Here is a 15,621-nt window from a genome sequence, read left to right on the forward strand (position 1 = left end):
TGTGTGTGAAAGCCGTCCTTCACCTAGCTTGAAGGGAACACAAAGTTTCTTTTCAGTTGCCAACTCCACTCCATACATATATATGGGGAGGTACAAGCTCCAACTCGGTTTTACAGTGAAAACGGCAGGCACTTCAAACCGGCACTAGGAAACAGACTGAGAAACCAGAGTAAGGGTATCTCCTGCAACCCGTTCCCTTTGTGCTGGATGAACGAACGTCTCTCCACATGCTCAGTTCTGAGAGATAAGTGTGTGTGAAAGCCGTCCTTCACCTAGCTTGAAGGGAACACAAAGTTTCTTTTCAGTTGCCAACTCCACTCCATACATATATATGGGGAGGTACAAGCTCCAGCTCGGTTTTACTGTGAAAAAGGCCGGCACTTCAAACCGGCACTAGGAAACACACTGAGAAACCAGAGTAAGTGTTTCTCCTGCAACCCGATCCTTTGTGTGGATGAACGAACGTCTCTCCACATGCTCAGTTCTGAGAGATAAGTGTGTGTGAAAGCCGTCCTTCACCTAGCTTGAAGGGAACACAAAGTTTCTTTTCAGTTGCCAACTCCACTCCATACATATATATGGGGAGGTACAAGCTCCAACTCGGTTTTACTGTGAAAACGGCAGGCACTTCAAACCGGCACTAGGAAACAGACTGAGAAACCAGATTAAGGGTTTCTCCTGCAACCCGTTCCCTTTGTGCTGGATGAACGAACGTCTCTCCACATGCTCAGTTATGAGAGATAAGTGTGTGTGAATGCCGTCCTTCACCTAGCTTGAAGGGAACACAAAGTTTCTTTTCAGGTGCCAACTCCACTCCATACATGTATATGGGGAGGTACAAGCTCCAACTCGGTTTTACAGTGAAAACGGCAGGCACTTCAAACCGGCATTAGGAAACACACTGAGAAACCAGAGTAAGGGTTTTTCCTGCAACCCGTTCCCTTTGTGCTGGATGAACGAACGTCTCTCCACATGCTCAGTTCTGAGAGATAAGTGTGTGTGAAAGCCGTCCTTCACCTAGCTTGAAGGGAACACAAAGTTTCTTTTCAGTTGCCAACTCCACTCCATACTTATATATGGGGAGGTACAAGCTCCAACTCGGTTTTACAGTGAAAACGGAAGGCACTTCAAACCGGCACTAGGAAACAGACTGAGAAACCAGAGTAAGGGTTTCTCCTGCAACCCGTTCCCTTTGTGCTGGATGAACGAACGTCTCTCCACATGCTCAGTTCTGAGAGATAAGTGTGTGTGAAAGCCGTCCTTCACCTAGCTTGAAGGGAACACAAAGTTTCTTTCCAGTTGCCAACTCCACTCCATACATGTATATGGGGAGGTACAAGCTCCAACTCGGTTTTACAGTGAAAACGGCCGGCATTTCAAACCGGCACTCGGAAACAGACTGAGAAACCAGAGTAAGGGTTTCTCCTGCAACCCGTTCCCTTTGTGCTGGATGAACGAACGTCTCTCCACATGCTCAGTTCTGAGAGATAAGTGTGTGTGAAAGCCGTCCTTCACCTAGCTTGAAGGGAACACAAAGTTTCTTTTCAGTTGCCAACTCCACTCCATACATATATATGGGGAGGTACAAGCTCCAACTCGGTTTTACTGTGAAAACGGCAGGCACTTCAAACCGGCACTAGGAAACAGACTGAGAAACCAGAGTAAGGGTTTCTCCTGCAACCCGTTCCCTTTGTGCTGGATGAACGAACGTCTCTCCACATGCTCAGTTCTGAGAGATAAGTGTGTGTGAAAGCCGTCCTTCACCTAGCTTGAAGGGAACACAAAGTTTCTTTTCAGTTGCCAACTCCACTCCATACATATATATGGGGAGGTACAAGCTCCAACTCGGTTTTACTGTGAAAACGGCAGGCACTTCAAACCGGCACTAGGAAACAGACTGAGAAACTAGAGTAAGGGTTTCTCCTGCAACCCGTTCCTTTGTGCTGGATGAACGAACGTCTCTCCACATGCTCAGTTCTGAGAGATATGTGTGTGTGAAAGCCGTCCTTCACCTAGCTTGAAGGGAACACAAAGTTTCTTTTCAGTTGCCAACTCCACTCCATACATATATATGGGGAGGTACAAGCTCCAACTCGGTTTTACAGTGAAAACGGCAGGCACTTCAAACCGGCACTAGGAAACAGACTGAGAAACCAGAGTAAGGGTTTCTCCTGCAACCAGTTCCCTTTGTGCTGGATGAACGAACGTCTCTCCACATGCTCAGTTCTGAGAGATAAGTGTGTGTGAAAGCCGTCCTTCACCTAGCTTGAAGGGAACACAAAGTTTCTTTTCAGTTGCCAACTCCACTCCATACATATATATGGGGAGGTACAAGCTCCAACTCGGTTTTACAATGAAAACGGCAGGCACTTCAAACCGGCACTAGGAAACAGACTGAGAAACCAGAGTAAGGGTTTCTCCTGCAACCCGTTCCCTTTGTGCTGGATGAACGAACGTCTCTCCACATGCTCAGTTCTGAGAGATAAGTGTGTGTGAAAGCCGTCCTTCACCTAGCTTGAAGGGAACACAAAGTTTCTTTTCAGTTGCCAACTCCACTCCATACATATATATGGGGAGGTACAAGCTCCAACTCGGTTTTACTGTGAAAACGGCAGGCACTTCAAACCGGCACTAGGAAACAGACTGAGAAACTAGAGTAAGGGTTTCTCCTGCAACCCGTTCCTTTGTGCTGGATGAACGAACGTCTCTCCACATGCTCAGTTCTGAGAGATATGCGTGTGTGAAAGCCGTCCTTCACCTAGCTTGAAGGGAACACAAAGTTTCCTTTCAGTTGCCAACTCCACTCCATACATATATATGGGGAGGTACAAGCTCCAACTCGGTTTTACAGTGAAAACGGCAGGCACTTCAAACCGGCACTAGGAAACAGACTGAGAAACCAGAAAAGGGTTTCTCCTGCAACCAGTTCCCTTTGTGCTGGATGAACGAACGTCTCTCCACATGCTCAGTTCTGAGAGATAAGTGTGTGTGAAAGCCGTCCTTCACCTAGCTTGAAGGGAACACAAAGTTTCTTTTCAGTTGCCAACTCCACTCCATACATATATATGGGGAGGTACAAGCTCCAACTCGGTTTTACAATGAAAACGGCAGGCACTTCAAACCGGCACTAGGAAACAGACTGAGAAACCAGAGTAAGGGTTTCTCCTGCAACCCGTTCCCTTTGTGCTGGATGAACGAACGTCTCTCCACATGCTCAGTTCTGAGAGATAAGTGTGTGTGAAAGCCGTCCTTCACCTAGCTTGAAAGGAACACAAAGTTTCTTTTCAGTTGTCAACTCCACTCCATACATGTATATGGGGTGGTACAAGCTTCAACTCGGTTTTACAGTGAAAACGGCAGGCACTTCAAACCGGCACAAGGAAACAGACTGAGAAACCAGAGTAAGGGTTTCTCCTGCAACCCGTTCCCTTTTTGCTGGATGAACGAACGTCTCTCCACATGCTCAGTTCTGAGAGATAAGTGTGTGTGAAAGCCGTCCTTCACCTAGCTTGATGGGAACACAAAGTTTCTTTTCAGTTGCCAACTCCAATCCATACATATATATGGGGAGGTACAAGCTCCAACTCGGTTTTACTCTGAAAACGGCAGGCACTTCAAACCGGCACTAGGAAACAGACTGAGAAACCAGAGTAAGGGTTTCTCCTGCAACCCGTTCCCTTTGTGCTGGATGAACGAACGTCTCTCCACATGCTCAGTTCTGAGAGATAAGTGTGTGTGAATGCCGTCCTTCACCTAGCTTGAAGGGAACACAAAGTTTCTTTTCAGTTGCCAACTCCACTCCATACATATATATGGGGAGGTACAAGCTCCAAATTGGTTTTACAGTGAAAACGGCAGGCACTTCAAACCGGCACTAGGAAACAGACTGAGAAACCAGAGTAAGGGTTTCTCCTGCAAACCGTTCCCTTTGTGCTGGATGAACGAACGTCTCTCCACATGCTCAGTTCTGAGAGATAAGTGTGTGTGAAAGCCGTCCTTCACCAAGCTTGAAGGGAACACAAAGTTTCTTTTCAGTTGCCAACTCCACTCCATACATATATATGGGGAGGTACAAGCTCCAACTCGGTTTTACAGTGAAAACGGCAGGCACTTCAAACCGGCACTAGGAAACAGACTGAGAAACCAGAGTAAGGGTTTCTCCTGCAACCCGTTCCCTTTGTGCTGGATGAACGAACGTCTCTCCACATGCTCAGTTCTGAGAGATAAGTGTGTGTGAAAGCCGTCCTTCACCTAGCTTGAAGGGAACACAAAGTTTCTTTTCAGTTGCCAACTCCACTCCATACATGTATATGGGGAGGTACAAGCTCCAACTCGGTTTTACAGTGAAAACGGCAGGCACTTCAAACCGGCATTAGGAAACAGACTGAGAAACCAGAGTAAGGGTTTCTCCTGCAACCCGTTCCCTTTGTGCTGGATGAACGAACGTCTCTCCACATGCTCAGTTCTGAGAGATAAGTGTGTGTGAAAGCCGTCCTTCACCTAGCTTGAAGGGAACACAAAATTTCTTTTCAGTTGCCAACTCCACTCCATACATATATATGGGGAGTTCCAAGCTCCAACTCGGTTTTACAGTGAAAACGGCAGGCACTTCAAACCGGCACTAGGAAACAGACTGAGAAACCAGAGTAAGGGTTTCTCCTGCAACCCGTTCCCTTTGTGCTGGATGAACGAACGTCTCTCCACATGCTCAGTTCTGAGAGATAAGTGTGTGTGAAAGCCGTCCTTCACCTAGCTTGAAGGGAACACAAAGTTTCTTTTCAGTTGCCAACTCCACTCCATACATATATATGGGGAGGTACAAGCTCCAACTCGGTTTTACAGTGAAAACGGCAGGCACTTCAAACCGGCACTAGGAAACAGACTGAGAAACCAGAGTAAGGGTATCTCCTGCAACCCGTTCCCTTTGTGCTGGATGAACGAACGTCTCTCCACATGCTCAGTTCTGAGAGATAAGTGTGTGTGAAAGCCGTCCTTCACCTAGCTTGAAGGGAACACAAAGTTTCTTTTCAGTTGCCAACTCCACTCCATACATATATATGGGGAGGTAAAAGTTCCAACTCGGTTTTACTGTGAAAAAGGCCGGCACTTCAAACCGGCACTAGGAAACACACTGAGAAACCAGAGTAAGGGTTTTTCCTGCAACCCGTTCCCTTTGTGCTGGATGAACGAACGTCTCTCCACATGCTCAGTTCTGAGAGATAAGTGTGTGTGAAAGCCGTCCTTCACCTAGCTTGAAGGGAACACAAAGTTTCTTTTCAGTTGCCAACTCCACTCCATACATATATATGGGGAGGTACAAGCTCCAACTCGGTTTTACAGTGAAAACGGAAGGCACTTCAAACCGGCACTAGGAAACAGACTGAGAAACCAGAGTAAGGGTTTCTCCTGCAACCCGTTCCCTTTGTGCTGGATGAACGAACGTCTCTCCACATGCTCAGATCTGAGAGATAAGTGTGTGTGAAAGCCGTCCTTCACCTAGCTTGAAGGGAACACAAAGTTTCTTTTCAGTTGCCAACTCCACTTCATACATATATATGGGGAGGTACAAGCTCCAACGCGGTTTTACAGTGAAAACGGCCGGCACTTCAAACCGGCACTAGGAAACAGACTGAGAAACCAGAGTAAGGGTTTCTCCTGCAACCAGTTCCCTTTGTGCTGGATGAACGAACGTCTCTCCACATGCTCAGTTCTGAGAGATAAGTGTGTGTGAAAGCCGTCCTTCACCTAGCTTGAAGGGAACACAAAGTTTCTTTTCAGTTGCCAACTCCACTCCATACATATATATGGGGAGGTACAAGCTCCAACTTGGTTTTACAGTGAAAACGGCAGGCACTTCAAACCGGCACTAGGAAACAGACTGAGAAACCAGAGTAAGGGTTTGTCCTGCAACCCGTTCCCTTTGTGCTGGATGAACGAACGTCTCTCCACATGCTCAGTTCTGAGAGATAAGTGTGTGTCAAAGCCGTCCTTCACCTAGCTTGAAGGGAACACAAAGTTTCTATTCAGTTGCCAACTCCACTCCATACATATATATGGGGAGGTACAAGCTCCAACTCGGTTTTACAGTGAAAACGGCAGGCACTTCAAACCGGCACTAGGAAACAGACTGAGAAACCAGAGTAAGGGTTTCTCCTGCAACCCGTTCCCTTTGTGCTGGATGAACGAACGTCTCTCCACATGCTCAGTTCTGAGAGATAAGTGTGTGTGAATGCCGTCCTTCACCTAGCTTGAAGGGAACACAAAGTTTCTTTTCAGTTGCCAACTCCACTCCATACATATATATGGGGAGGTACAAGCTCCAACTTGGTTTTACAGTGAAAACGGCAGGCACTTCAAACCGGCACTAGGAAACAGACTGAGAAACCAGAGTAAGGGTTTGTCCTGCAACACGTTCCCTTTGTGCTGGATGAACGAACGTCTCTCCACATGCTCAGTTCTGAGAGATAAGTGTGTGTGAAAGCCGTCCTTCAACTAGCTTGAAGGGAACACAAAATTTCTTTTCAGTTGCCAACTCCACTCCATACATATATATGGGGAGGTACAAGCTCCCACTCGGTTTTACAGTGAAAACGGCAGGCACTTCAAACCGGCACTAGGAAACAGACTGAGAAACCAGAGTAAGGGTTTCTCCTGCAACCCGTTCCCTTTGTGCTGGATGAACGAACGTCTCTCCACATGCTCAGTTCTGAGAGATAAGTGTGTGTGAAAGCCGTCCTTCACCTAGCTTGAAGGGAACACAAAGTTTCTTTTCAGTTGCCAACTCCACTCCATACATATATATGGGGAGGTACAAGCTCCAACTCGGTTTTACTGTGAAAACGGCAGGCACTTCAAACCGGCACTAGGAAACAGACTGAGAAACTAGAGTAAGGGTTTCTCCTGCAACCAGTTCCTTTGTGCTGGATGAACGAACGTCTCTCCACATGCTCAGTTCTGAGAGATATGTGTGTGTGAAAGCCGTCCTTCACCTAGCTTGAAGGGAACACAAAGTTTCTTTTCAGTTGCCAACTCCACTCCATACATATATATGGGTAGGTACAAGCTCCAACACGGTTTTACAGTGAAAACGGCCGGCACTTCAAACCGGCACTAGGAAACAGACTGAGAAACCAGAGTAAGGGTTTCTCCTGCAACCAGTTCCCTTTGTGCTGGATGAACGAACGTCTCTCCACATGCTCAGTTCTGAGAGATAAGTGTGTGTGAAAGCCGTCCTTCACCTAGCTTGAAGGGAACACAAAGTTTCTTTTCAGTTGCCAACTCCACTCCATACATATATATGGGGAGGTACAAGCTCCAACTCGGTTTTACAGTGAAAACGGCAGGCACTTCAAACCGGCACTAGGAAACAGACTGAGAAACCAGAGTAAGGGTTTCTCCTGCAACCCGTTCCCTTTGTGCTGGATGAACGAACGTCTCTCCACATGCTCAGTTCTGAGAGATAAGTGTGTGTGAAAGCCGTCCTTCACCTAGCTTGAAGGGAACACAAAGTTTCTTTTCAGTTGCCAACTCCACTCCATACATATATATGGGGAGGTACAAGCTCCAACTCGGTTTTACTGTGAAAACGGCAGGCACTTCAAACCGGCACTAGGAAACAGACTGAGAAACCAGAGTAAGGGTTTCTCCTGCAACCCGTTCCCTTTGTGCTGGATGAACGAACGTCTCTCCACATGCTCAGTTCTGAGAGATAAGTGTGTGTGAATGCCGTCCTTCACCTAGCTAGAAGGGAACACAAAGTTTCTTTTCAGTTGACAACTCCACTCCATACATATATATGGGGAGGTAAAAGCTCCAACTTGGTTTTACAGTGAAAACGGCAGGCACTTCAAACCGGCACTAGGAAACAGACTGAGAAACCAGAGTAAGGGTTTCTCCTGCAACCCGTTCCCTTTGTGCTGGATGAACGAACGTCTCTCCACATGCTCAGTTCTGAGAGATAAGTGTGTGTGAATGCCGCCCTTCACCTAGCTTGAAGGGAACACAAAGTTTCTTTTCAGTTGCCAACTCCACTCCATACATATATATGGGGAGGTCCAAGCTCCAACTCGGTTTTGCAGTGAAAACAGCAGGCACTTCAAACCGGCACTAGGAAACAGACTGAGAAACCAGAGTAAGGGTTTCTCCTGCAACCCGTTCCCTTTGTGCTGGATGAACGAACTTCTCTCCACATGCTCAGTTCTGAGAGATAAGTGTGTGTGAAAGCCGTCCTTCACCTAGCTTGAAGGGAACACAAAGTTTCTTTTCAGTTGCCAACTCCACTCCATACATGTATATGGGGAGGTACAAGCTCCAACTCGGTTTTACAGTGAAAACGGCAGGCACTTCAAACCGGCATTAGGAAACAGACTGAGAAACCAGAGTAAGGGTTTCTCCTGCAACCCGTTCCCTTTGTGCTGGATGAACGAACGTCTCTCCACATGCTCAGTTCTGAGAGATAAGTGTGTGTGAATCCGTCCTTCACCTAGCTTGAAGGGAACACAAAGTTTCTTTTCAGTTGCCAACTCCACTCCATACATATATATGGGGAGGTACAAGCTCCAACTCGGTTTTACAGTGAAAACGGCAGGCACTTCAAACCGGCACTAGGAAACAGACTGAGAAACCAGAGTAAGGGTTTCTCCTGCAACCCGTTCCCTTTGTGCTGGATGAACGAACGTCTCTCCACATGCTCAGTTCTGAGAGTTAAGTGTGTGTGAAAGCCGTCCTTCACCTAGCTTGAAGGGAACACAAAGTTTCTTTTCAGTTGCCAACTCCACTCCATACATATATATGGGGAGGTACAAGCTCCAACTCGGTTTTACAGTGAAAACGGCAGGCACGTCAAACCGGCACTAGGAAACAGACTGAGAAACCAGAGTAAGGGTATCTCCTGCAACCCGTTCCCTTTGTGCTGGATGAACGAACGTCTCTCCACATGCTCAGTTCTGAGAGATAAGTGTGTGTGAAAGCCGTCCTTCACCTAGCTTGAAGGGAACACAAAGTTTCTTTTCAGTTGCCAATTCCACTCCATACATATATATGGGGAGGTACAATCTCCAACTCGGTTTTACTGTGAAAAAGGCCGGCACTTCAAACCGGCACTAGGAAACACACTGAGAAACCAGAGTAAGTGTTCCTCCTGCAACCCGATCACTTTGTGTGGATGAACGAACGTCTCTCCACATGCTCAGTTCTGAGAGATAAGTGTGTGTGAAAGCCGTCCTTCACCTAGCTTGAAGGGAACACAAAGTTTCTTTTCAGTTGCCAACTCCACTCCATACATATATATGGGGAGGTACAAGCTCCAACTCGGTTTTACTGTGAAAACGGCAGGCACTTCAAACCGGCACTAGGAAACAGACTGAGAAACCAGATTAAGGGTTTCTCCTGCAACCTGTTCCCTTTGTGCTGGATGAACGAACGTCTCTCCACATGCTCAGTTCTGAGAGATAAGTGTGTGTGAATGCCGTCCTTCACCTAGCTTGAAGGGAACACAAAGTTTCTTTTCAGTTGCCAACTCCACTCCATACATGTATATGGGGAGGTACAAGCTCCAAATCGGTTTTACTGTGAAAACGGCAGGCACTTCAAACCGGCATTAGGAAACACACTGAGAAACCAGAGTAAGGGTTTCTCCTGCAACCCGTTCCCTTTTTGCTGGATGAACGAACGTCTCTCCACATGCTCAGTTCTGAGAGATAAGTGTGTGTGAAAGCCGTCCTTCACCTAGCTTGAAGGGAACACAAAGTTTCTTTTCAGTTGCCAACTCCACTCCATACATATATATGGGGAGGTACAAGCTCCAACTCGGTTTTACAGTGAAAACGGAAGGCACTTCAAACCGGCACTAGGAAACAGACTGAGAAACCAGAGTAAGGGTTTCTCCTGCAACCCGTTCCCTTTGTGCTGGATGAACGAACGTCTCTCCACATGCTCAGTTCTGAGAGATAAGTGTGTGTGAAAGCCGTCCTTCACCTAGCTTGAAGGGAACACAAAGTTTCTTTTCAGTTGCCAACTCCACTTCATACATATATATGGGGAGGTACAAGCTCCAACGCGGTTTTACAGTGAAAACGGCAGGCACTTCAAACCGGCACTAGGAAACAGACTGAGAAACCAGAGTAAGGGTTTCTCCTGCAACCCGTTCCCTTTGTGCTGGATGAACGAACGTCTCTCCACATGCTCAGTTCTGAGAGATAAGTGTGTGTGAAAGCCGTCCTTCACCTAGCTTGAAGGGAACACAAAGTTTCTTTTCAGTTGCCAACTCCACTCCATACATATATATGGGGAGGTACAAGCTCCAACACGGTTTTACTGTGAAAACGGCAGGCACTTCAAACCGGCACTAGGAAACAGACTGAGAAACTAGAGTAAGGGTTTCTCCTTCAACCCGTTCCTTTGTGCTGGATGAACGAACGTCTCTCCACATGCTCAGTTCTGAGAGATATGTGTGTGTGAAAGCCGTCCTTCAACTAGCTTGAAGGGAACACAAAGTTTCTTTTCAGTTGCCAACTCCACTCCATACATATATATGGGGAGGTACAAGCTCCAACACGGTTTTACAGTGAAAACGGCCGGCACTTCAAACCGGCACTAGGAAACAGACTGAGAAACCAGAGTAAGGGTTTCTCCTGCAACCAGTTCCCTTTGTGCTGGATGAACGAACGTCTCTCCACATGCTCAGTTCTGAGAGATAAGTGTGTGTGAAAGCCGTCCTTCACCTAGCTTGAAGGGAACACAAAGTTTCTTTTCAGTTGCCAACTCCACTCCATACATATATATGGGGAGGTACAAGCTCCAACTCGGTTTTACAGTGAAAACGGCAGGCTCTTCAAACCGGCACTAGGAAACAGACTGAGAAACCAGAGTAAGGGTTTCTCCTGCAACCCGTTCCCTTTGTGCTGGATGAACGAACGTCTCTCAACATGCTCAGTTCTGAGAGATAAGTGTGTGTGAAAGCCGTCCTTCACCTGGCTTGAAGGGAACACAAAGTTTCTTTTCAGTTGCCAACTCCACTCCATACATGTATATGGGGAGGTACAAGCTCCAACTCGGTTTTACAGTGAAAACGGCAGGCACTTCAAACCGGCACTAGGAAACAGACTGAGAAACCAGAGTAAGGGTTTCTCCTGCAACCCGTTCCCTTTGTGCTGGATGAACGAACGTCTCTCCACATGCTCAGTTCTGAGAGTTAAGTGTGTGTGAAAGCCGTCCTTCATCTAGCTTGAAGGGAACACAAAGTTTCTTTTCAGTTGCCAACTCCACTCCATACATATATATGGGGAGGTACAAGCTCCAACTCGGTTTTACTGTGAAAACGGCAGGCACTTCAAACCGGCACTAGGAAACAGACTGAGAAACCAGAGTAATGGTTTCTGCTGCAACCCGTTCCCTTTGTGCTGGATGAACGAACGTCTCTCCACATGCTCAGTTCTGAGAGATAAGTGTGTGTGAATGCCGTCCTTCACCTAGCTTGAAGGGAACACAAAGTTTCTTTTCAGTTGCCAACTCCACTCCATACATATATATGGGGAGGTACAAGCTCCAACTTGGTTTTACAGTGAAAACGGCAGGCACTTCAAACCGGCACTAGGAAACAGACTGAGAAACCAGAGTAAGGGTTTCTCCTGCAACCCGTTCCCTTTGTGCTGGATGAACGAACGTCTCTCCACATGCTCAGTTCTGAGAGATAAGTGTGTGTGAAAGCCGTCCTTCACCTAGCTTGAAGGGAACACAAAGTTTCTTTTCAGTTGCCAACTCCACTCCATTCATATATATAGGGAGGTACAAGCTCCAACTCGGATTTACAGTGAAAACGGCAGGCACTTCAAACCGGCACTAGGAAACAGACTGAGAAACCAGAGTAAGGGTTTCTCCTGCAATCCGTTCCCTTTGTGCTGGATGAACGAACGTCTCTCCACATGCTCAGTTCTGAGAGATAAGTGTGTGTGAAAGCCGTCCTTCACCTAGCTTGAAGGGAACACAAAGTTTCTTTTCAGTTGCCAACTCCACTCCATACATGTATATGGGGAGGTACAAGCTCCAACTCGGTTTTACAGTGAAAACGGCAGGCACTTCAAACCGGCATTAGGAAACACACTGAGAAACCAGAGTAAGGGTTTCTCCTGCAACCCGTTCCCTTTGTGCTGGATGAACGAACGTCTCTCCACATGCTCAGTTCTGAGAGATAAGTGTGTGTGAAAGCCGTCCTTCACCTAGCTTGAAGGGAACACAAAGTTTCTTTTCAGTTGCCAACTCCACTCCATACATATATATGGGGAGGTACAAGCTCCAACTCGGTTTTACTGTGAAAACGGCAGGCACTTCAAACCGGCACTAGGAAACAGACTGAGAAACCAGATTAAGGGTTTCTCCTGCAACCTGTTCCCTTTGTGCTGGATGAACGAACGTCTCTCCACATGCTCAGTTCTGAGAGATAAGTGTGTGTGAATGCCGTCCTTCACCTAGCTTGAAGGGAACACAAAGTTTCTTTTCAGTTGCCAACTCCACTCCATACATGTATATGGGGAGGTACAAGCTCCAACTCGGTTTTACAGTGAAAACGGCAGGCACTTCAAACCGGCATTAGGAAACACACTGAGAAACCAGAGTAAGGGTTTCTCCTGCAACCCGTTCCCTTTGTGCTGGATGAACGAACGTCTCTCCACATGCTCAGTTCTGAGAGATAAGTGTGTGTGAAAGCCGTCCTTCACCTAGCTTGAAGGGAACACAAAGTTTCTTTTCAGTTGCCAACTCCACTCCATACATATATATGGGGAGGTACAAGCTCCAACTCGGTTTTACAGTGAAAACGGCCGGCACTTCAAACCGGCACTAGGAAACAGACTGAGAAACCAGAGTAAGGGTTTCTCCTGCAACCCGTTCCCTTTGTGCTGGATGAACGAACGTCTCTCCACATGCTCAGTTCTGAGAGATAAGTGTGTGTGAAAGCCGTCCTTCACCTAGCTTGAAGGGAACACAAAGTTTCTTTTCAGTTGCCAACTCCACTTCATACATATATATGGGGAGGTACAAGCTCCAACGCGGTTTTACAGTGAAAACGGCCGGCACTTCAAACCGACACTAGGAAACAGACTGAGAAACCAGAGTAAGGGTTTCTCCTGCAACCCGTTCCCTTTGTGCTGGATGAACGAACGTCTCTCCACATGCTCAGTTCTGAGAGATAAGTGTGTGTGAAAGCCGTCCTTCACCTAGCTTGAAGGGAACACAAAGTTTCTTTTCAGTTGCCAACTCCACTCCATACATATATATGGGGAGGTACAAGCTCCAACACGGTTTTACTGTGAAAACGGCAGGCACTTCAAACCGGCACTAGGAAACAGACGGAGAAACTAGAGTAAGGGTTTCTCCTTCAACCCGTTCCTTTGTGCTGGATGAACGAACGTCTCTCCACATGCTCAGTTCTGAGAGATATGTGTGTGTGAAAGCCGTCCTTCACCTAGCTTGAAGGGAACACAAAGTTTCTTTTCAGTTGCCAACTCCACTCCATACATATATATGGGGAGGTACAAGCTCCAACACGGTTTCACAGTGAAAACGGCCGGCACTTCAAACCGGCACTAGGAAACAGACTGAGAAACCAGAGTAAGGGTTTCTCCTGCAACCAGTTCCCTTTGTGCTGGATGAACGAACGTCTCTCCACATGCTCAGTTCTGAGAGATAAGTGTGTGTGAAAGCCGTCCTTCACCTAGCTTGAAGGGAACACAAAGTTTCTTTTCAGTTGCCAACTCCACTCCATACATATATATGGGGAGGTACAAGCTCCAACTCGGTTTTACAGTGAAAACGGCAGGCAATTCAAACCGGCACTAGGAAACAGACTGAGAAACCAGAGTAAGGGTTTCTCCTGCAACCCGTTCCCTTTGTGCTGGATGAACGAACGTCTCTCCACATGCTCAGTTCTGAGAGATAAGTGTGTGTGAAAGCCGTCCTTCACCTAGCTTGAAGGGAACACAAAGTTTCTTTTCAGTTGCCAACTCCACTCCATACATATATATGGGGAGGTCCAAGCTCCAACTCGGTTTTACAGTGAAAACGGCCGGCACTTCAAACCGGCACTAGGAAACAGACTGAGAAACCAGAGTAAGGGTTTCTCCTGCAACCCGTTCCCTTTGTGCTGGATGAACGAACGTCTCTCCACATGCTCAGTTCTGAGAGATAAGTCTGTGTGAAAGCCGTCCTTCACCTAGCTTGAAGGGAACACAAAGTTTCTTTTCAGTTGCCAACTCCACTCCATACATGTATATGGGGAGGTACAATCTCCAACTCGGTTTTACAGTGAAAACGGCAGGCACTTCAAACCGGCACTAGGAAACAGACTGAGAAACCAGAGTAAGGGTTTCTCCTGCAACCCGTTCCCTTTGTGCTGGATGAACGAACGTCTCTCCACATGCTCAGTTCTGAGAGATAAGTGTGTGTGAAAGCCGTCCTTCACCTAGCTTGAAGGGAACAAAAAGTTTCTTTTCAGTTGCCAACTCCACTCCATACATGTATATGGGGAGGTACAAGCTCCAACTCGGTTTTACAGTGAAAACGGCAGGCACTTCAAACCGGCACTAGGAAACAGACTGAGAAACCAGAGTAAGGGTTTCTCCTGCAACCCGTTCCCTTTGTGCTGGATGAACGAACGTCTCTCCACATGCTCAGTTCTGAGAGATAAGTGTGTGTGAAAGCCGTCCTTCACCTAGCTTGAAGGGAACACAAAGTTTCTTTTCAGTTGCCAACTCCACTTCATACATATATATGGGGAGGTACAAGCTCCAACTCGGTTTTACAGTGAAAACGGCCGGCACTTCAAACCGGCACTAGGAAACAGACTGAGAACCCAGAGTAAGGGTTTCTCCTGCAACCCGTTCCCTTTGGGCTGGATGAACGAACGTCTCTCCACATGCTCAGTTCTGAGAGATAAGTCTGTGTGAAAGCCGTCCTTCACCTAGCTTGAAGGGAACACAAAGTTTCTTTTCAGTTGCCAACTCCACTCCATACATATATATGGGGAGGTACAAGTTCCAACTCGGTTTTACTGTGAAAACGGCAGGCACTTCAAACCGGCACTAGGAAACAGACTGAGAAACTAGAGTTAGGGTTTCTCCTGCAACCCGTTCCTTTGTGCTGGATGAACGAACGTCTCTCCACATGCTCAGTTCTGAGAGATATGTGTGTGTGAAAGCCGTCCTTCACCTAGCTTGAAGGGAACACAAAGTTTCTTTTAGGTTGCCAACTCCACTCCATACATATATATGGGGAGGTCCAAGCTCCAACTCGGTTTTACAGTGAAAACGGCCGGCACTTCAAACCGGCACTAGGAAACAGACTGGGAAACCAGAATAAGGGTTTCTCCTGAAACCCGTTCCCTTTGTGCTGGATGAACGAACGTCTCTCCACATGCTCAGTTCTGAGAGATAAGTGTGTGTGAAAGCCGTCCTTCACATAGCTTGAAGGGAACACAAAGTTTCTTTTCAGTTGCCAACTCCACTCCATACATGTATATGGGGAGGTACAAGCTCCAACTCGGTTTTACAGTGAAAACGGCAGGCACTTCAAACCGGCACTAGGAAACAGACTGAGAAACCAGAGTAAGGGTTTCTCCTGCAACCCGTT

This window comes from Vicugna pacos, unplaced genomic scaffold (assembly GCF_048564905.1).
Source record: "Vicugna pacos unplaced genomic scaffold, VicPac4 scaffold_103, whole genome shotgun sequence".
NCBI classification, from domain to species: domain Eukaryota; kingdom Metazoa; phylum Chordata; class Mammalia; order Artiodactyla; family Camelidae; genus Vicugna; species Vicugna pacos.